At 40.7% G+C, this 22,861-nt stretch overlaps 1 long non-coding RNA gene across 1 annotated transcript; it reads left to right on the forward strand.

The window, feature by feature from the left end:
• Window positions 1-549: 549 nt before the first annotated feature.
• On the forward strand, window positions 550-21,274 carry LOC144583085 (uncharacterized). Its single transcript, XR_013536677.1, has 2 exons — window positions 550-873; window positions 18,846-21,274. It is a non-coding gene; the product is annotated as an uncharacterized LOC144583085 (long non-coding RNA).
• Window positions 21,275-22,861: the final 1,587 nt, after the last annotated feature.

Here is a 22,861-nt window from a genome sequence, read left to right on the forward strand (position 1 = left end):
ATGGGCAGGAGGCTACTTTAGGGGGCTCAGGGCAGGCCTGAGGGTAGAGCTGTGACCAAGTGTACTCTCCAGAAATGGAGTAAGGCAAAAGCAGTAATTAACCAACATGAAATAATTTTGTTAACGTGAGGCTGGAATTCAAGAAGGGCCCTACAGAAAACTGTGTACCGTACATGGTAATTAATCAGCCGCTGCAGTGATCATTAACACACGCAGTTCTCCTTGTTTCGATCGGTTTTCCTTGAGATTTTTTGCAATAACATGCAAACTCTCCCGGCTCAGAACCTGGGCCACAGGGAGGGAGCAACGAAGGGCGGCCTACCCATCTCTCTACGTTTCTGCTCAGAGGTAACACTTGCCGGCGGTCCCTTACGGGTCCATTCCTGGAACCAAGGCGCTTTGAAGTCTTCCCTTCGGGCAGCGCGCGAGCTTCCCGCACGCGACGCGGCACAGCTGAGCACCGCAGAAGGCGCGCTGCAAGGAGTCGCCGCGGCTTCTTTCTCTCTCCACCCCCCCTCCGCCCGCCCGCGCGCGCGCTCCCGCGCTTTCCTCCTCCGCCCCCTCCTTTTCCTCTCGGGATGTGGAGCTACAGTTGTGCCCGGCTCTTGTCGTCAAGGTCTGGGAGTTCAATCCCCCGGTCTTCCTTTGCACCGTTCGTTTGATTTATTGCTATTTACAGTTACTTTGGAATTGGGGGGAGGAGGGACGTTTTCTTCCTTCGAAAAAAGGAATCGAGGGGTGTGCGTGTGTTTAATGTCATAGATTTTTTTAAAAAAGGCAAGTCGTTTCTTCTCAAAATGTCTCGATCCTTTTGTCCAAACTTTCCGGATACTCCGACGATATTTGACTGCCTCTTCCAAAGTGCACCCGAAAGTAAGTATGCAAGCAAACTCTTGGAAATGCCCCTTCGAGCGTCGTAAGAAAAAAAGGGGGGGTGGGAGATGGATAACGGGACGCGTTCCGGCTTTTTCTTTGTAGGGAGAACTAGTTTTATTCACATTTGTCCTTAGAATGTAAACGCGTACATATCGATGCACGTTCACGAACTTTGCATTAAAAAAAAAAAACGGAGCCTCTTTCGGCTGCGGCCTGATCTCTGAGCGGCTCGGTTTAGGGATCCGTTTGCGTTTCTCCGGTTTAGCGATGAGCGCCGACCTAAAAACACTTGGCGGCTCCGGCGTCGTCCTCAAAAGTTGCACGAAGGATCCCGCGGGGAGCCGCCGCCACCGCCGCCGCCTCGGGTCTCGAATCCCGCGGAAGGATCGCCGCGAAAGAAGCCGGCTTCGCTGAAGTTTCGGGATGTCCCTGTGCGGGCTTCTGGTTGCGGCGGGCATCGAGCGGAAAGAAAAGTTAAACTGCCCTCCCGCTCCCCTAGAAATTGCTTTTTTGTTGGTTACCCCTGATGGTTTCAAACGGGCTGCTTGAGTCACGGCTCGTGAAGGAAACAGCGGCTAACCTCAAAGGCTGTTGTTGTTTTTAATACGTAACTCCTAGTGACAAAAAGAGCACGGGAAAAATGGTTAAAGATGCTGGGGCTTGCAGGCTTTTCACCCTCCTCCTAGTTCAGGTTTGGCTCGGAAGATCTAACGCTAACAGCGCAGCAACTGAACGTGGCATTCCTTCGAATAACGACAGCCTTTGCCTGAATCCTGACACCTTTACTTTTGGACGGGGGGGGATCCTCTTTGTTCGATGGGGCAGAGCCTGCTACGGGAGTGTGCCGAGGGCTTGTGCAGTGTGATGCACAATTTTTTTGTCAAACTTGCAACAAACCTGGGGAGATGTGACTTCCGTTTGCTTGCTTCAGCTAGGTTGCTGATTTCAGTTCATGTTAAGCTAAAGCTCTTGGTGCTTGAGCCCCATTAAGTTGCTTTTTAAACCTAGCTTCCCCGGCCATTAGGTGTTCCAAATAACACCCTCCCTTTGCTAGTTTGTTAGGTCACTTGGTGGCCTTCAGATGACAAGGAATCTGCAAGAAAATCTGTATGTGATAACATAGGTAGTACTCAAAGTGTTTTGATGGTAACATAATGATGTTTTAAAATACAGACTATTAGCTCAGTAATGTTAGTCGTTAGCATGCCCCCACCAATATAACTGAATCCTTAGTACTTGTGTTTCCTCTTTTACTTTCTGAATAATTGCTTTAAATGGCATAAAAGGTGAGAGACCTCTGGGCAAAAGGTCAGTGATGGCAGCATTTGTGATATCACTTGCAGGGAGTAACTTCCAAAATGGATAGTTCTTTTATTTCACATGAGAGTGTTGATGTCTGAATTCACATTTACTTCCTGCAAATGTGCCATTTTTGTTGTATCACCAGTCCCTAACTCTAGGTCCACATATAAATAATGGCAACACTGCAGACGGGTCACCCAACTGGCTTCTTTCATTTAATGCTGGGAGAAGATCTTAAGCATGGTTAGGTGAAAGTGGGAATCTTGGCTTTGAATTTTTTGTCAGTTGCTTGCTGGAAGTATTGTACTGGGTTCCTGTGTTGAAGCAGGGCATCATAGGGAATTAAGATGTTTCTAAAACTGTAAATAATTGGAAGCTTTGTAAAAAATGTGGCACAGTTATAATTGTGATGATTTGTGTTTTTATGTGTATTAGAATGGGATATGTAGTACTAAGATTGTCCCAATAGCATCCATTTTGATTTAAAGTCTGTTCTGTAGTAGGAAAGTTTTATATGCTGTTTCAGAGAAGCTTCGCTCTCTGGTTATCTCGTTGCTAAGCTGAGTAGAGAGCAGAGAGTTTCGTAGTCAAAATAATTCTGCCACAAAGTATGAAAACAACTGAAGCCCCATGAGAAAGTTGGGCGGGACAACAAGGCCCAGGAGGCATTCTGGGAAGAAGAAGAGTGAGGAGAAGGAGAGAAGGAAGATGGAGTTTGCCTGAGAAAGGGGCAGACACGTGCTTTTCCCCATAATGGACTGGTTTTCATCTAACATCAGCCTTTGAAGACTCAAGACACGTGAGATGGCTTGTTTATGCTTTTTGTTAGTTAGCATAGTTTCATTTCTTTATTTTTTTAGCTGGAGTGGGGGAGTGGTGTGTTCCGTTGGTCTTGAATGAAAATGTACCTACCGACTTATTTTACTATCAACTGAAACCTTTTCTAAAGTAATTCTTTTTAATAAAACAGTAATGATTGATTTCTATCTAGAAGCTTTGTTTCTTGAGCAGACTAGCTGAATGTCTAATTGGCCACGTGGGTTTGCTACCAAACTTTCAGAGCCAAATCATTCTGAGTATATCTCATGGTTATGTCTGTGTTGCTTTCTTAATAAGGAGATTGGCCTCTGAGGAAGAAAATTTAGACAGAAACTTGCTGAGTTTCAATTGGCTCTGCTCGGCAGTTAGAGGTTTGTCTGGTTTTCTTACTCGTCCCAATTTCCGGCACCCCCATAAATCTTCTTGGAGATACGGGGCTGCTTACATGGTGGCAGCGGTGGGATGAAACACGTGCTTTAGTGTGATTTATGGATTTATGGTGCTTGCTTTGTAAGTGAAGCTGCAGGCATTCTTCCGGAAGCCTTGGCTGAGGGAGTGCGTGCATGCTGACAGGCTGTAAATTAGCCAAATTGCTTTTCTCTTTCCAGCTAAGGATCTTACGGAAAGACTTAGCTGCAGTGAGGTCTGATAAGAAACAACGCTTAGGTTTTAACAGACATTAAAATCTGTTTAATTGGGCTGTTTAATGAGTGGGCATTTTCATGCAAGTAAACGGTCGCCCTTCTGAAGCTCCAGTTTAGGGCTGTTCCTGCCAGAGTGTTTTATGGCTTTGCTCTTGCCCTACAGTTTCGGCTACATGGGCAGAGAGAGATTTTACTTTTTGGGTCAGCTCGGCGTTTGCGTTGGTTCCAGCTTATATGGAGCAACACTTAGCAGCAGAAGAATTTTTGGAATTGCCTGGAGAGCTGTTTGTGACTCAGAGAAAAGTTAAAATTGGTGGTGCATCTGCTAAGCTGCCTTTGGTTAGTACAGATACGAAGCCCTGGCACCAAGAGCTTTTGGAGGCTCTTGAACACGACGTCTTGTCTCCAAGTGGTGCTAAGCAAAGGATTACTTATGATTCTTCACAACTGAGAAGGGAATTACAAAAGGGAGATATAATGGCTAAACTCCCAGCACAGGACGTCCAGGATCTACTTAGATCTGATTCAGATCAGACTTGGACTAAGTTGCAACAGATGGATCAGGCAGAGGAAATGGCGGGTGCCAGCACTCCAGTAGGGAGGGGAGTGCCAGGCAGAGGCATTTCTGATGGGACAGCAGGAGCAGCAGCAGCAGCAGCAGCCAGTGCTGAGGGCCCTGATCCTAACAAGAGTCTATCACAAGTGAATAAGTTAACAATGATGTTTGCAGATTTTGTTGCTTGTCACACTCAATCTATTCATAATCAGAACATTGATGATGAGTTATTGAAGCAGTACAGAGAGAAAGAGGTGGAGCGTTTGGTTAATAAGCTGAAGGAAAAAGAGGAGTTTGAGAACTCAATAGCCAGTGTTGATAGAAGCAATCTACCTTACTACCATGATGACCTACCTGTTAGGGCAAAGACTACACCAGTAGTCCCTAAGAGACAGAGTCAGCCTGAATTTAGAAAGTCTTTTCCTCAAGAGCCCAGGCAAAGTTCATTTGAGCAACGCAGGAGTCTAGCTCCTAGCCAGAGTAAAACGCCTCTTAAATGTTTTGAATGTGGTGGCTCTCATCTGCGACGAGATTGCCCAAGGTTGAATGTGCCAGCTAGCCAAGTTAAGGAGCCAGCTAGGAAAACACCTGTGCCAGCTCCACGCAGATCTAAAGCAGGCACACCCAAGATGGCGTATGTATGTTCTGTGCCAGCAGGAACTCAGCAAGTGCCAGCTGCCAGTAATGCAGTTTCTGTGCCTCACCAGTCAAGCATTGTGCCTTCACAGAGTCAGGAAGGAGTTAACCTAACTGTAACCCCTTCGCAAGCCAGTGGAATGCAGGCAGCAGTAAACCAATATGTGCCTAGAGTTTTGGACTTACAAATTGCTTCAATTTCCTCAGAAATTGTAAAAGAGACTGCATCAGGAGAAAGGTTTTCTGTTATGGATCCTGATTGCATAGTACCAACTGCGCAAAGGGACTGGGCAACCCGCACATTTTCTGAGGTGGTTTTTCTTCACACACCTGGAGGTGATATGGCTTTAAGTGCTTTTCGTGACTCGGGTGCCGACATTTCTTCGATAAGCAAACGTTTTCTAGACCCCACCTTAATCTTGAACAACCTGAGGTGTCCAGTAAAAACTTATGGATCTATAGAGACAGATCAACGTTTCATTCCTTTAGCTTATGTCAAAATTTCGTATAAGTCTTGGTCAGGTGCAAAACATATTTTAACCCATGAGGGAAAACCTGATTTTCTTCTTGGAAATGATCTTGCTTTTTTGGATCACATGCAGAGTCAAAATGCAACTTCAATGTCGGTAGTTACGCGATCTCAAAGTAGGGAGATGCATGATCCTGAACGGGAGCAGGAATCCACTGAGGATAGCTCAGATGGAGACCTTACCCAACAGCAGCCTCTTGTGACCGCACCTGATAATGCAGCTACAACAGAAACTAAAATGGAGGAGGTGATACCTAAGGGATCAGAGGACTTTAGACTGAAGCAACTTAATGATCCCTCTCTAGCTTCTTTGAGGTCACAAGCAGACAACTATGCTGAACGTCCTGCGCATCAGCAAGTTAGTTTCCTGTGGGGAGAAAATGGACTTTTGTACAGAGAATATTTCCCCAAATCCAACTTGGATGCCCAACCTGTTCAACAGTTAGTCGTGCCTACTGAATATAGACTGAGAATACTAGAAATGGCTCATGACCATCCAAGTAGTGGGCACCAGGGAATACAAAAAACCCTAAAGAGGATTTCTCAACATTTTTACTGGCCTGGTATTTCAAAAACTGTAAAGGACTATGTCAGTTCTTGTGACTATTGCCAACGCACAGGCCATCAAACTGACAAGGTAAAGGCCGAAATGCAGATTATGGAAATTCCTGACCAAGTGTTCCAGTGTTTGCAAATGGATGTGCTAGGACCTTTTGTTCCTACTAAATCTAAGAAGAAATACATCATTTCTTTCATCTGTTCTGCCAGTAGGTGGATCGAGGCTTACGCTATTAGCAACCTGACAGCTACCACCATAGCTAGAATCATCGTGGACTTGTGCTCGCGTATTGGAGTACCATCCAAAATAATTTGTGATCAAGCAGGAGCCTTTACAAGTGAACTTATGCGTAAGATCTGCGAGATAAGTGGAATAACCATCAGTTTTTCCACGGCCCATCATCCTCAATCTCATGGTATGGTGGAAAGAGGTCAACAAACTTTGCTTAGGATGATTAAAACTTTGACCCAAGAATATGGAAACATTTGGGATGAGCTTTTGCCTTTTGCTTTGTTTGCTTACCGTAGCTCAGCTCATTCTTCACTAGGTGGCTTTTCTCCAAGTGAGGTAGTGTTTGGAAGAAATCTACAAGGACCATTGGACTTCCTGAAATCCGATTGGGAAGGTGTGGTTAAAAGTAGTACTGTGCCAGTTGCTGATTTTGTTAGAAAACTTCAAGAGAAACTCTTGGCTGTCCAGGAGTTGGCCAGAGACAATTTGTTGGACGCTCAGGCAAGTCAGAAGTTCTTCCACGACAAGAGATCCAGACACAGGGAATTTTCTGTGGGTGATTTGGTACTTGTTCTGAACCCACTCAGACCTTCTAAGCTAGAAGTTGTCTGGGAAGGTCCAGGTGAAATTGTTCAAAAATTGGGAAATGTCAATTATCTTGTCAAAATGTTGGATTCTAATAAGAAACCTGTTCTTTACCATGTCAATAGTTTAAAACTGTACAAAGATAGATCTGCAATGGTTTTTCAATGTCATGCTGAATATTTTCATGCTGCAAATGAACCTATTGATATGTTATCTGAATTGCAAGATGCAGGTACATGGTCTGATAATCTTGTTTTAACAGGTACCGTTGATCAGAAAGAAAGGTTGTTTCAAATTTTAGAACAATACCAAGATGTGTTTTCAGATAAACCAGGTTACACCAAATTGATCAGTCATGTGATAACTACTGAGAACAATGCCCAGCCCATACGGTCTAGCCCATATAGAGCAATTGGTAATCATGCTATCCAAATTGAACAAGAGATACAAAAGATGTTATCTTTGGGGGTGATTGAACCGTCATTCTCCCCTTGGGCTTCTCCGGTGGTTCTGGTGCCAAAACGTAACGCTTTGGGTGAAATTCTCGAGGAAGTAAGATTTTGTGTTGATTACAGAAAGTTAAACAGTGTTACTGTTCCAGATCCATACCCATTGCCTAGAATGGATGATTTAATTGAACATCTTTCAAAGGCTAAGTTTATCAGCATTCTCGATCTAAAGAATGCTTATTGGCAGTTAGATTTAGCTGAAGATTCACGAGATAAGACCGCTTTCATCACGCACGTGGGAACTTTCCGTTTCCGCAGATTGCCATTTGGTTTGAAGAATGCAGGTGCGTCATTTCAAAGGATGATAGATAAACTTTTACAAGGTTTACCTTTTGCAAGTGCTTATCTTGATGATGTTGCCATATTCAGTTCTGATTTTGATTCTCACATGTCTCACATTGAAACTGTTTTGTCCAGACTTCAGCAAGCAGGACTGACAGTCAAAGCCAGCAAGTGTCAGTGGATGCAAGGTAAAGTCATGTACTTAGGTCATTTGATTGGGCAAGGAGAAATTCAGACTTTGCAAGCTAAAGTACAATCTATTAATGATTGGCCTATTCCTAAAACTAAGAAACAGGTACGCTCGTTTTTGGGCCTAGTTGGCTACTACAGAAAATTCATTCCTGATTTCAGTCATTTGGCTTCACCTCTGACAGAGCTCACTAGGAAGAGACAGCCTGTCAAGGTAAAGTGGACACCAGAGTGTCAAGGTGCCTTTGAAGCTTTAAAAGCTAAGATTATGGATGCACCTATACTGAAATCCCCTGATTTTGACAAACCATTCATTTTACAAACTGATGCTTCTGAATTAGGACTGGGAGCTGTTTTGTTACAGCAAGGAGAAGATGGGAACCTTTACCCTATCTCATACTTCTCTAGAAAACTCTTGGATAGAGAGAGAAGTTACGCAGTACCTGAAAAAGAAGCTCTTTCTATATTTTGGTCTCTCAATTTACTTCGACCTTACCTATGGGGTCGTAAGTTTACACTCCAAACAGATCACAGAGCTTTAGTTTGGTTGCAGAAGATGAAATCTCACAACCAAAAATTGTTGAGATGGAGTCTAGCATTGCAAGATTTTGATTTTGAAGTTCAACACATTCCTGGAAAATTGAATGTAGTGGCAGATGGTCTTTCTAGAATGTACTGTGAAGATTCTTATGAACCTGAACGTTGAAACGATGTATTCAACAGTGTGCTATGTTTCAGTATTGTACTAGTTAGTCTGTAGTTGAATTTTGAGATGTAACCAGTTAATTACTTTGAATTACTTTTTAGTTACTTTTGCTTGATTTCTTAAAATTAGATCAGATTAACTGCTCTGAATTTTAACGATAATCAGGGGGGGCATGTGATGATTTGTGTTTTTATGTGTATTAGAATGGGATATGTAGTACTAAGATTGTCCCAATAGCATCCATTTTGATTTAAAGTCTGTTCTGTAGTAGGAAAGTTTTATATGCTGTTTCAGAGAAGCTTCGCTCTCTGGTTATCTCGTTGCTAAGCTGAGTAGAGAGCAGAGAGTTTCGTAGTCAAAATAATTCTGCCACAAAGTATGAAAACAACTGAAGCCCCATGAGAAAGTTGGGCGGGACAACAAGGCCCAGGAGGCATTCTGGGAAGAAGAAGAGTGAGGAGAAGGAGAGAAGGAAGATGGAGTTTGCCTGAGAAAGGGGCAGACACGTGCTTTTCCCCATAATGGACTGGTTTTCATCTAACATCAGCCTTTGAAGACTCAAGACACGTGAGATGGCTTGTTTATGCTTTTTGTTAGTTAGCATAGTTTCATTTCTTTATTTTTTTAGCTGGAGTGGGGGAGTGGTGTGTTCCGTTGGTCTTGAATGAAAATGTACCTACCGACTTATTTTACTATCAACTGAAACCTTTTCTAAAGTAATTCTTTTTAATAAAACAGTAATGATTGATTTCTATCTAGAAGCTTTGTTTCTTGAGCAGACTAGCTGAATGTCTAATTGGCCACGTGGGTTTGCTACCAAACTTTCAGAGCCAAATCATTCTGAGTATATCTCATGGTTATGTCTGTGTTGCTTTCTTAATAAGGAGATTGGCCTCTGAGGAAGAAAATTTAGACAGAAACTTGCTGAGTTTCAATTGGCTCTGCTCAGCAGTTAGAGGTTTGTCTGGTTTTCTTACTCGTCCCAATTTCCGGCACCCCCATAAATCTTCTTGGAGATACGGGGCTGCTTACAATAATGATTGCATGTTACTGTTAACCTTCTTTGCTTTTTAAGAGCCAGTGATGAGTAGCTATGAACCATAACTATGTACAGTACTGAGAAGTAGTTGTCCTTTTGCAAACCTTGGATCAGCTGGACCATATTACGGCAACAACATTTAGCCAGATATAGTGGGTGTAGGTCTAACGAAAGCCACTTGGAAATAAAATCCTTTGTATTTTTGGCCTTATAAAGGAGCTACAGTGAGCTGCTTTGTATAAGGTAATAGTTCCAAGTATTTTATTGCAGGATTGAATGGCACCTAAGAACTATTTGTGGCCAAAATTCTATTGTGCAGTTACATGTGTGCAACTTGAGGTTGTGCCTGAGACTGCTGAGCTAACACTGAGGTGGAAATAATGTCCCCGAAACATTTACACTGTTGCACTGCACAATTAGTCATGCTGGGGACATGTGATCAGTTGTGCAATTCTTTGTTCCTGAGCATAATACCTGGCACTTTTATGCTAGTGTTGCACACATGTAAATACATTGCACCAACATGGTCAGGATAATGGCCTTTGTAATAAATGCATACATAAAATACAATCTAGTTAAGCCTCTAAACTTTGAGGTATTCAAAAGAAGGGAAAAGATCAGAATTTGGACCACTTATGGTGTGGTCTGGTGTGATCTCTTTCCTGGTGATCACACCATGCACGGGGAAATATGTTCCAGCCCAACCCTGATCCATGCCCAAGGAGGACCTTTTGTCCAGCTGTAGGGCTTTTACTTTTGGGGCTGACAGAAGGGTCCCCAACCCTTTGCTTTTAACATGCCTTTGCAGCCATCTGATTGAACCCTAAGAAATAAAACATACGAAATGCTGCATTGTCAGTGTACCGCTGTAATGTTTCTGTTCCACCTTACCCCAGTACCTCTGAGAGACTTGGAGCATAATACCAGGATTCCTGCATCCCCATCTTTTGAATTGATGCCAGTTAAGTAAAATAAAAATTACCAGTAAAATATTCCTTATATAAACTTTGGTGTTTGTTTGTTTGTTTGTTTGTTTGTTTGTTTGTTTGTTTGTTTGTTTATTTGACTTATATGCCGCCCACAGAACCTCTTTTTATTTTTAATTTTAAATTATAATTATCATATTGTGAGAAATTATTGGATTGTATAGAACAAATGAATGTATCAAATAAAGAAGACTACGTATTTTAGTGTCACTTTATGCTTACAATCAAATTGTGCCTCCCTGACAGGGGCTGGACTTGATAACCCATTGGGTCCCTTCTAGCTGTGCAGTTCTAAGGTTAGATGAGATCAGCAGGACACCAAATGAGTGGAAAATCATTTTTTAAAAACTGGATAATATCCCAACAAAATAGTTCTACAGTAACTGATGTAAACTTGTAAACTACAGTACTTGTAACTAACCGAAAAACTAACTGGCAGTTTTTGTTCAACCTTTCTGTCTTTGCTTTGTTCCAGAGGTGACAACATGTTAACAAGGAATACTTTAGGTATGAATTTGAGTCAGCACAATTTCAATAACTGCTTTCAAAGTACCTGATGATGCATTTTCCATGGGGTTAGCTATGATAATCTGCTACTGCCAAGACAACAGAGTCTTGTGACACCTTGAAGCCCAACACTCTGGACATGGCATATTGTTTTTTAGAAAAGAGTCTTCCTCATCAGATGCATCTGATGTTCTGAGATGCCAGCATATCCTTTTTTGTTTTTATCACCATGTTCTCTTTCTATTCTTCTTTATTATTCAGTTCTTTGGCTTTTATTTAAATTACACAACACTGTTTTATCCCCCCTTGTAATCTGTTTCTTAGTCTGTGTAGCCTGGACTTTAAATCTTATTGCTGCAGAAGAAGTTGCTTCTCAGACGGTCCTTTTGTTTCTGTTGCCATATATTATCAGGTCTACTTTGAAGGATCAGATTGTGTGGGTTATTTCCTCCTAATCTCTTCAATACCAGGTTTATTTTTCCCCCCATGAACGAAATCTCTGCTCATACATATATATTGTGCTCTTCGTGTTATCTGTAAAGAAAACTGGTTTTCCAGTTCATTGTTACATATGTCTACTCAAAAACAAATCGGATGGAATTAAATGGTGCTTAATTTCACGGAAGTTGATTAGGATTGCAAGTTTAGTTCTATATGTAATTTGGACATAAAAAAACTTCAGAATGAATTAAAATACAGGGTTTAAGGATTGGGAAAGCTGCATGAGCTATAAGCACAAGGAAACTAAATCAAAAAGATGGCAACATTGATCAGGGCTATCATGCTTCTTTCTGATATAGAGAAATTTAAATACAATTGGAAACCTTGACTTGAGCTGATATACCTAACTTGAGATATGATGAGTCACTTGTGAACAAATACTTTGCTTGCTTGGGATTTTTAGAAAATCTATACAGTGCGAAGTAGCCTTAAATGTCTGCAGAGAACCCTAGGAAACTATAAATAAAATGATAGTATGCAAAGTAACCCTAAATAGCTGCAAAGAATCCTTGTTCTCATGCGCCATAAAGTTACTTCTGACTTATGCTGACCCTATGAATGAGTGTCCTCCAAAATGTTCTGTCCTCAATAGCCCTACTCTGTTGTTGTAGACTCAATCCTGTAGGTTCATTTAGGGAATCAATCTATCTTGTATTTGGTCTTCCTTGTTTCCTGTAGCCTTCCACCTTTCCCAGCATTATTGTCTTTTCCAGAGAATCCTGTCTTCCCATTATGTGCCCAAAGTAGGAGAGCCTCAGTTTCATCATTTTTGCCTCCAGAGATAGTTGAGATTTCTTTTGATGTAGGACCCACTTATCTGGCAGTCCAGGGCATCTGCAGACTTTTCCATCACCACCATATTTCAAATTTATTTTTTTCCTTGTAGCGTTTTTCACAGTCCAGCTTTCATATCTGTAAATAGTAATTTGGAATACAAGAGTGTGAATTATCTTGATCTTAATCTCCAGTGATACATTCTTACACTTGATGATCTTTTCTAATTCCTTCATTGCTACCCTTCTGAATCTCAGTCCTCTTCTGATTTCTTGGCTACAGTCTCCATTTGGATTGATGATTGAATTAAGATAGACAAATTATTTAACAATTTCAATTTCTTGAATGTCAGCATTAAAGTTGTATAGTTTTTTTAATAGTCATGGGTTTTGTCTCCTTAATGTTCAACTGCAGTTTGGTACTTTCTTCTTTCTTGTTTGGTGTCATCTGCATACCTTAAATTATTTTTTTCCAACCAATTTTTCACTCCTCCTTCATCTGAATCTAATCCAACTTTCTGTATGTTTTGTGTACAGATTGAACAAATAAAATGTATCTTTTTTTTCCTTTTGGATAAAATACGCCCTTTTCTGATCTCACACACCCTGCAGAGATATAAATATCAGTGGCCATTAGGAAAAAAATTGTTGGGGCATGCTTCCTCTTGCTAAAGTTGTCCATCAAAATTAGATTGCCAAAATATGGCATTAACATGGTGTTGGTTATGGTCTTAGTTTGTTTCACTGGTTATATTGTCTCAACTCAGAGTTTAAAATACCAGTTACCAGTACATTTCCAACTCAAATTCAAGTGTTATTGCTAATCTTGAAAATCTCAAACAGTTTGACATGTATCATCGTTCCTGTTTATTCAGATCACTTCCATTGATGGGCACAAGTGATATGAATCATTCTGACAGTGGCCTTCCTACTGTGGAATTCTGTTATTTTGGGACAATTTATGTGGTATGTTTTTTTGCTGCTGTATAAGGCATGTCTTGGAAACCTATTTGTTCCAGAGTGCCTTTCTCTAACAGTGTTCTTATATCTCTGATTGCTTTGATGTTAAGCTGTGATGTTTAATTATATTTTTATCTCATTGTTGGATGCCTCCTTGTAAAGGTTGTGTCTTAAAAAGCAGCATCTAATCACTTAAAATAAATTGTTTCTGGTGAACCTTTTTTTTTTTTGTTAGCTGTGATCCAAAATGGCACTGTCTGTGAGCAAATTAGTGATGTCAGCAGGCTTGGAGACCCCTTATGTTGGCAGAAGTATGTTTGTTCAAGAATAAAGAACCTAACACTAGGGGAGAGGGACATTCTAATGCAGTCCTGTAAAGCCTGAACATGCCACAGTGGCCATATAGAATCCTGTGGAGCAGGCAGAGGATGTGTATCAGTGAGATTATGAATGGAAAGGAATGTCTTGGAAAAGGACATGTCTCCATCTCACATAATCCTGAGATTTGTAGTTTGGTGAGGTACTTAGAAATCTCTGCTGAAGTTCAGGGGACTGCCTTGCAGCTGTCTAGCAGACAATGTAAAAGGTCTTCACCATACTGCAAATTGTGGGATTCCTTAGGATGCAGCCTTGGCAGTTAAAATACTGTCAAGCTGACATAACTCTGTAGTGCAAATGAACTCCTAAACAGGAAAACTCTAGGCAGCAGTGTTCTCTTGGATATTCTGGTTGGGATATTCAGGTAGAATTGACATCTAAAACACCATCAGTTTCTCTTCAAACAGCAGCATCTGTTTGTCCTCAGCACCTCCAGCCTCAGGGCTGTTTCTTACCATTCAGCTGTAACATCCAGATAGTTTCTCATGCTACTCAAATTAAAACTAGTGAACTGTTCTCATCTCTTTTTCTTTCACACACTTGACATGTATCTGTCCAAGTACACACAGATATTTGTTACAGACTTCATCTTTTCTAGCAGGTGTGGTCTTTAAAGTCCAGCAGTTTTGAATGAGCCATCAAGAGTTATTAAGGAAGGAACTGGGCTGTCTAATACCCCAGGAAAGCCATCTTTCCCCCCAAAGTATCACAACAAATGTTCCTTTAATGACACCGTTTCTTTAAGAATGTGGATTAGGCACCCAGCTAGAGTCTTATTCTGAAAAGCTGCTCATTATGTTTTAATGTGTATTAGAGTGGTAAGACTCCTTTCCTGAGGACACAGTTTAATTTCACAGGTAAAGGTAAAGGTAAAGGTTCCCCTTGACAATTTTGTCCAGTCGTGTTCGACTCTAGGGGGCAGTGCTCATCCCCGTTTCCAAGCCATAGAGCCAGCGTTTTGTCCAAAGACAATCTTCCGTGGTCACATGGCCAGTGCGACTTAGACACGGAACGCTGTTACCTTCCCACCAAGGTGGTCCCTACGGTATTTATCTACTTGCATTTACATACTTTCGAACCGCTAGGTTGGCGGGAGCTGAGACAAGCAACGGGCGCTCAGTCTGTCACGTGGATTCGATCTTACAACTGCTTGGTCTTCTGACCCTGCAGCACAGGCTTCTGCGGTTTAGCCCGCAGCACCACCACGTCCCCTTTAATTTCACAACAGTCTTATTAATAGTCTGATGTAAGCAGCACACTTTAACAAGTCTGGCTTTATTTCCTTCCCTAATATATACTATGTTTCCTACATTAGCTCTATATACTTTGGAGCAGCAGTTCTAATACTCTGTACATGTACAGAGTGGAACACAGAAGTACAGTACAGTAGTTGAATAGGACATAGAATTTTCACAATATAAAGGTGTGGAATTATTAGCATTCTTTATTTGTGTTTTAGCCATAGTGTAATGCATCTTTCTAGTAATACTATAGCATTTTAATTTGTTCTCGTTGGTTTTGCAGTTGTAGTAGTAGTAACATTTTTATGCAATGGCGTTATTACACTTTTCAGGTACTAATGAAATTATTATTATTTCCTATTTGTGTCTATTCTGAAAAACCATAGTACAATTTCCTATGTCCTTAAAACTAATCATAACTCATATATGTAGTAACAGAATGCTTGCCAATATGTAAACATTCTTCAGCATGGTAGATTTTTGTTTTCTTCATGATAAGATGCTAAAAATTAAAGGTTCAAAATCACTTCTTTAGAGCAAATGGAGTAAGAAGCTTTCTTTCTTTCTAGTAGGGAGGTAGGGAGGTAGGCAGGCAGGCAGGCAGGCAGACGTTTATTTGTTTGTTTGTATCTTAGCCATAGCCTAACACTTATTGTCATACTTTAATCATGGGAACAAATCAGCCTGAAGAGAGGGAGACTGATGGGACCCGAGTCACTTCCCTGTGTTTTCCTCATTATGTGAGGGCTGCATAGAGAAAGCTGACCGCCGAAGAATTGATGCCTTTGAATTGTGGTGCTGGAGGAGGCTCTTGAGAGTCCCCTGGACTGGAACGAGAACAAACCTATCAATTCTAAAGGAAATCAACCCTGAGTGCTCACTGGAAGGACAGATCCTGAAGCTGAGGCTCCAATACTTTGGCCATCTCACGAGAAGAGAGGACTCCCTGGAAAAGACCTTAATGTTGGGAAAGTGTGAAGGCAAGAGGAGAAGGGGACAACAGAGGATGAGATGGTTGGACAGTGTCTGCGAAGCAACCAACATGAATCTGACCCAACTCCGGGAGGCAGTGGAAGATAGGAGGGCCTGGCAGTAGTTATAATAACTACTCCTGGCGTGCTCTGGTCCATGGGGTCACGAAGAGTCGGACACGACTAAACGAACGCATAGAGAAACTCAACAACTGAACAGGGCTTATGTTTTAATAAGAATTGTCTTACACCCGATCAGGCTGTTTGCTTTTTTAAAAAATGACATTGCTCTTGAAAACTTGGTAAAATGGCTAGAATCCTATTTGCTCATGCAATCATGTAAGGGCAATTGCTAAAAAATTTCTACCCCCCTGGCAGGTTCTCCTTTATATGCACAGGCATACCCACCATATGAAGGCATTAAAGCAGCCTTCCCTACTCTTCTGCCCATGAGACATTTGGGACCTCAGACCACTAACTCCAACTCCAGTTCTGGGACTGGTGGTCCAAAAGTATTAAAGTACCACTCTGCAAAAGGCAGTGCTCAATAGTTTACAAATGACTGTTGGTATCGAGCTTGGCTGTGGTGAGTTCTGCTTACCTATGAATCCAGCACTGGCTCAAAACATGTTAGGGAAGTTGAAGTGTATAACAAGCCATTTTATTTTGGTGCATGGGACAGAAAATCTCAGCAGCACCTCTTCCTATCCCTAGGAATAAAAATAAAATAATAGTAAAGTAAATGTAAGAATGTACTACCCTTCTCCATATCCAAAATCTCTTCTGAGGCAGCCACCTTACACTCCACACCTTCTGTGAACCATGTATAGCTATGTGGTGCAGTGATTAAGCTGCAATACTGCAGTCAAGCCTCTGCTCAGAACCTGAGTTTGATCCAGATGGGTCCACGAAGCTGGCTCAAGGTTGCCTCAGCTTTTCATCCTTCCAAGGTCAGTGAAATTAGTACTCCGCTCACTGGGGGCAAGTTGCTGTTTGCACAATTATGTTGTAAACCAGTGGACCTCAACCTTGGACCTCCAGATGTTCTTGGACTACAGCTCCCAGAAGCCTTCACCATCACCTCTGCCAGGATTTCTGGGAGCTGAAGTCCAAGAACATCTGGAGGCCCAAGGTTGGGGACCACTGTTGTAAACCACTCAGAGAGTACTCTAGCCCTATGGGGTGGTATATAAGTGGAAATAACATCAGTGACATAAATGTGACAGTCATATACTTTAGTCTCACTCTTACGTCTGAGGAAGTAGACTTGATCCAGAAAACCTCACATTAAGAACAGCAGTTAGTCTTTAAATTGCCACAATGTTTTTGTATCTTTTGTTTTTGTTTTTTATCTGATAAACAATTGTGCAGTAATCTAAACATTTTAATTTATTGTAAATGCTATACATCAATATAAAGATCATCTGCTATGCTGAGTTTTTGTTGGAATCGTATGCCACTTGAAAGTTATTTATAGTGTTGTTCACACCTGTTCCCTTCATACATACTTTTATTTATAAACCTCATTTGTACCCCGAGCCCCAGCTTGAAATCTTTAACAATCCTGACACATAGTAAATGAAAACATGATCACACAGTCACCTCCCAAATCAAAAAAGCAATTGATGATAAATTCTTAATTTGGAACCTTTATTTGTTATTGATGGTAACCTAATAGGATATATATTTTACAGGAAAACAGGGCTATGAGCTAATGTGACCTGGGAAGGAAACAATGGATGAGGAATAGGTTAAGCTTGTCTTAGCAAGTTAGTAATGAATATGCATCTGGAATGATTTGCCAATAGTCGGGAATGCCTTGAAACAGCAGTTTTGTGTAACCTACTTTCATGCAGCCTATCTCACTAGAAATGGAGCCAGTTCAAGCACAAACGTATATTTAACTAGGAAAATGTATTGCATTACATTCCTAACGTATGACATCTGCCTACTCTCATTTATTCTGGTATGCCTGAGGGAAAGGTGTGAAATGGACCAGTGTGTGAAGAGGGGGGAAAGAAGGGAGAACACCCCTTCTAAGCTAAGGAGAAGCAATTGCCTCTACTTGCAAGAGTTGGGTCTGTTATTGTTCAAAAGAGTGAGTAAATAGTAGAACATATTGGAAGATGGCAAGTTGTTTGTGAACTTGGTGTTTGGAGAGTATGTTTTATTATGCCTCTGTCTTTCAGAGCTGAAAGCTAGTACTTAGCTCAAGTTATAGCTTTATGTCTCTCTCTCTCTCTCTCTCTCTGTCTCTGTGTGTTTGTGTGTGTGTTCAAGTGCATTAGTAATATGAACTAAAGGATGTAACAATGTTATGTAGTTCAGCTGACTAGTATTATGAAAGCTTCAGAGAAGAAATAAGCTCTTGGTACCTAGACCAAGAGAAGAGAAGAGAAGAGGATGAGATTGGTGCAGGGAAAATAATCAAAACAGAAAATAGACAAGGGACTGTGGCAGTTTATACACCATACTCTGTGCCTTTCTTACCATTAGGACAGTTCTGTGTGAATGTTGCTTGTGACGGCTTTTGGAAACTCCGGGCACATAAGTAACTATGACACACATAACCCAGTTAGTGTCATGTTTTGAAATTCAATTTGTCCCAACTGTTTGTTGGAAGAAATGCTGAAAGCTACTTGAAATAAAAGGGAGTCCCCAGTAGTATGTTGATGTTAATCATCTGTTTTATGGAAAATGAAACTTTTACTCCCTGCAAAAAAATCAGACTTGAGTTTCTTCGTATTCTGGAGCTGCTTTCCTCAGCCTGTTACCCCTGTTGAGAATCTGGATTACAACTTCCCGAAGGCCCAATCGGCATGGAAAGTGGTTGAGAGTGATGGGAGTTCTAGTGGAAAACATAGAGAGAACATTAGATTAGGGAAAGATGTTCTAAAACATACATGGGCCCTTGGATGTGGAAAGAAATGCTCTAACAGTGTTCCTCAGCTTTGTAACTTTTTACAGTTATATTTAAAACTGCTGCTTCTAACTTCCACGTCTCTTTGCTCATTTTTTAATCATGCGTTCCAGAACATAACCCTGTTATTTATATTATTTTCTCAGGGCTGAAGACAAAGGTAGCAATGGCTTGAAGAGACCATCTTCCAGTGATCCATGGGGGCTTCTCTGAGATTTGAACAAAGGGGGAAAGACAGATGAACAAAGTCAACAACTTTGCCCCTCAGCAGAAGCAACGGCACCTCTCTCCTTGTTCCCTGACGCCTGGCAGAAGGCAATCTCACTACCGTACATTTTGTGATGATGAATGGGAGGTTGTGGAGCGCTCACTCTGCCTGCTGCAGGGCAGGGCTTTTTACTGGGGGCCCTTGTCTGTACAAGAGGCACATGCTCGGTTACAGAAACAGCCAGTGGGGACCTATCTCCTGCGAGACAGCTCCCAAGGGAGTTGTCTTTTCAGTCTCAGTGTTCGTATGCCATCCGGACCTGTCAGCCTCCGGATCTTGTTCCGGAAGGGATACTTTTGGCTGAAAGACTGGTTTTCTGACTGTGTCGTAAGGCTGATTGACTTAGTAGTGGCAGGCAGTAAGACCAACCCTCTCTACTGTGATGAAATGGGAAAAGTATGCTTGATATTTTCTAAGCCCCTCTGCAGGGAGTGCAGGATTGTACCCACGCTGCAGGAACTCTGCCATCAAACCTTATATGATTCTAATAGGATCGGCTAGAGCAGTCCTTGGAACCTACCTCTTTGTTGGCAACAGAGGAACAATAACACATGTGTGGCAGACAAAAGTACATAAATGTCAGCTATGCCAATACACTAAACAAATATATTTCATGTTTTCAATTGTTTTCTTAGATTTTTTTATTGTCTGTCTTTGGGAAATGTCTTTTTGGGATAGAGCTGGATGTCCCTGGCCTAAAAGTAATTTCTCTACCTTGACAAGTTGTTTCAACTGTGATTTCAGCCAATGCTGACAATAACAAGAGCATAGTTCAATATTCTGGGTGCCATGGGAGTAGTCTAAGGTGAGACTTGCCAGTGAGTCTGTGCTGCTGAAATACTTTCACACTCTGTGTCAGGGACAGATGCTCAAATAGAAGGTGATGGTGTTATGTGCTATCAAGTCACTTATGATGTAATGGCCCTTGGAGTAAATTACCTCAAAAACAGAATTTTGAAATTAAACGCTGATTTTTGTAACCAAAGGAAGTCTTGTAAATGTATATCAGAGGATTATGATGCCTAGACTGGGGGTGTGTGTCTTTATGATAACCACAAAGGCGTTTAATGTCAGCATTTGATAACTGCATAATGCCGTTCATACCTTCATAATGGACAGATGAAAAAGTTATAAAAGTTCAACACATTCTTGTATCTTCTTTGTTGGAAGTTGAAATACCATCTGCCTGTACCAATATTGCCAGTTCATATCATAGAAGTAGGGCATGTTTATCAAGTTAATCATCCACAATCATATAATACTTTTACTAGGAGCAACCAAAATGTCATATTATATGGAGCAACCTTTAGAGTCGTTCAGCGTATCCTGGTGGGTATTACGCTAAACATGGGATAGGGAAGAAAGGAAAACAGTGGCTTGATTTTGTAGCCATAAACTGTATATTTAAACAGTCTTTAGATGGAGTTCAGCAGTATCTCTAACCTTTTTCATACATCTTCCTTCATTATCTCCTCCCCCCTCAAAACTTGGAACTGTTAGTTCTCTAATCTGAAAAGAAACATTTCTATAGTATCAGTAACAGGAAAATATGTCTGTAGTATCAGTATCATTGCTTTTGATTACGATGCTGTATAGACTTCCCTAGGAGTAAACATGTTTTTATTTGCATAGTTAATGTACTGTAATATGTTTGTTGTATCAGGGTAGGTAGAGGAAGACTTCTTTTTGCATATTCCAGCAGCTTCATAACATGCTCCGAACTCGCATCTTTATTTATATACAGAAAATATTTCCAGTGCCAACAATCAATAGTATTGTGTTTGGCAATATTGCTAAAGTGGGAAAAATGGATGACTTCTAGTGACATTGCACAAATAATCTGTACCATATGTGGTGGGAGGTAGACTGCCTCTTTTCTGAATTATTTCATATCTTAAAGTTAAAGGTAAAGGTTCCCCTTGACATTTAGTCTAGTTGTATCCGACTCTAGGGCGCGGTGCTCATCCCCATCTTTAAGCCATATAGCCAGCGTTTGTCTGCAGACAGTTTCTGTGGCCACGAATTTTATACTTTATGGTATGCGTTAAAAGAATGTATTCTGTGTTCCTAGAGGCACTCATATTGGGAGTAAAAAAATATTGGTGGTGTAGAATCAGAATAAAAGGGAAGACAATGTTTTTACATTATTTCAGACTTGCTAAATCTTATGGAAATTATTCTAAGCTATCTTGATGACAAAGATTACTTGCAAAAATGTTTAAATGCATTCCTTCCTTGAGCCAGGTAACTACAAATCTTTATCATTTCTCAAATAAAAGCATGAATAAAGCAAAAAAATTTAAAAGATTTATTAACCCAGTGCAATGGTCTCATTGAATATTTCCCCCTAATTGTTAAATCTTGATTTTTCTACTATGCCTTATGAAGGTGCATTTGTTTTTTTAAAAATTGATGAAAAAATGACATTTTTATGGCTACTTTAATTGAGTAGTATTGTGTCTTCAAGATTCAGGAGATTTGCTTGGATCAGACTGGGATGGAGTTTCCAATATTTTTGGGCTGCACAGAATGTTACATGTACGTCAACATGCCCCTCCAAAATCATTGTTTTTTTGGTTGCAGTGCTATACAGTCTTCCCTGAGAGTAAATTTGTGTGGACTTGCACTCTTAATGTATTATAATTTTTTTAAGACAAAATGAAACTTTCTTAAAACTGAAACTATATCTTGTCATATCTGTACAGAAATACAATCACATTTCCCTTGGTTTTTTGCCAATTGTTTTGTTTGTCTTTTAAAAAAGACAAACAAACATTTATATTAAAAATAAATAGCTTAATGTAAACTGTGAGACAACTGGATTCTGAAAAACTAAAGAAACTGTTTCGCTCGCATCTTGTTATGGCCTTTCTACGGATAGCAAGCAAGTCAGGAGGAAGAAAATGGAGGACTGGTTGGGTCTTTGGTCTCATCTTGCATCACTCTTTTCATATCCATTGAAGCTGATAACTGTAGTAGACCCAAAAGATTAGGGCAGCACCAAAACATATTCCTTCAACAAATAATCCTGTGTTGACAATGGGCAACTTTTGTATTCTTAGGGAAGACTTCAGTGGCTACACACAGGAGAGTGTTGCTTGTCATACTTCATTCATAATGGTGATTTAATTGAGGTTGATATACAAAACCTAAAAATATGTTAACGTTGAGGTGTGAATTATATCTGTTTCTATCCATTCTCTAAATACATACTATTTTTTTTATAATATGCATTTGACTATTTAATTTTTCTATCAATTGGAAATGAAATGACCCTGCCCCAAAACCAGGGATAAGGGTTTATGCATACTTGGATGTGCCTCTTACCTATGTTAAGAAATTAAACAGTTGTTGCACATTAAAAGAACTGATTTCAATACCATTCTCTAATCTTCCATGCCCTATGGAAATTATATACAGTGTATTGGACAAAGTGATGGACCTAAGGCTCAGGAGACTTGAATTTGAATCTCTCCTCAGACTATGGAAGTTCACTGGGATGTATGGGAAGAGTGGACTGGTGAAATCAATCTTCAAACAACTTATAGTATTGAAAATCTTAAGGGTCTATAATTTAGATGCTACTTGACAGCATATACATGGAAAGTTGAAGGCATAAGTAATAATTCTCATTTGAAATGGAAGCTACCTCCTGAAATCTTTTCTCCAACCAAGCCACGGAGAGCATGACAAAAATTCTGTACCAAGTTGACGGAAGCCCTGAACAGAACAGTATCTCTTATGGGACAGGGATATACTGCACTTTTTAAAAAATTTTCTTGGGGCAACTGCATGCATTTTATTCTGCTTGTAAACTTCCCTTCTTTTCTGTATGAGGGGAGTTAGGCTTGGAGAGTAAAAAGTGTTAAACAAAAGGCATTCCTGTGGGATCCC

The sequence above is a fragment of the Pogona vitticeps genome, chromosome 5 (genome assembly GCF_051106095.1).
Source record: "Pogona vitticeps strain Pit_001003342236 chromosome 5, PviZW2.1, whole genome shotgun sequence".
Taxonomy (NCBI): Eukaryota; Metazoa; Chordata; class Lepidosauria; order Squamata; family Agamidae; genus Pogona; species Pogona vitticeps.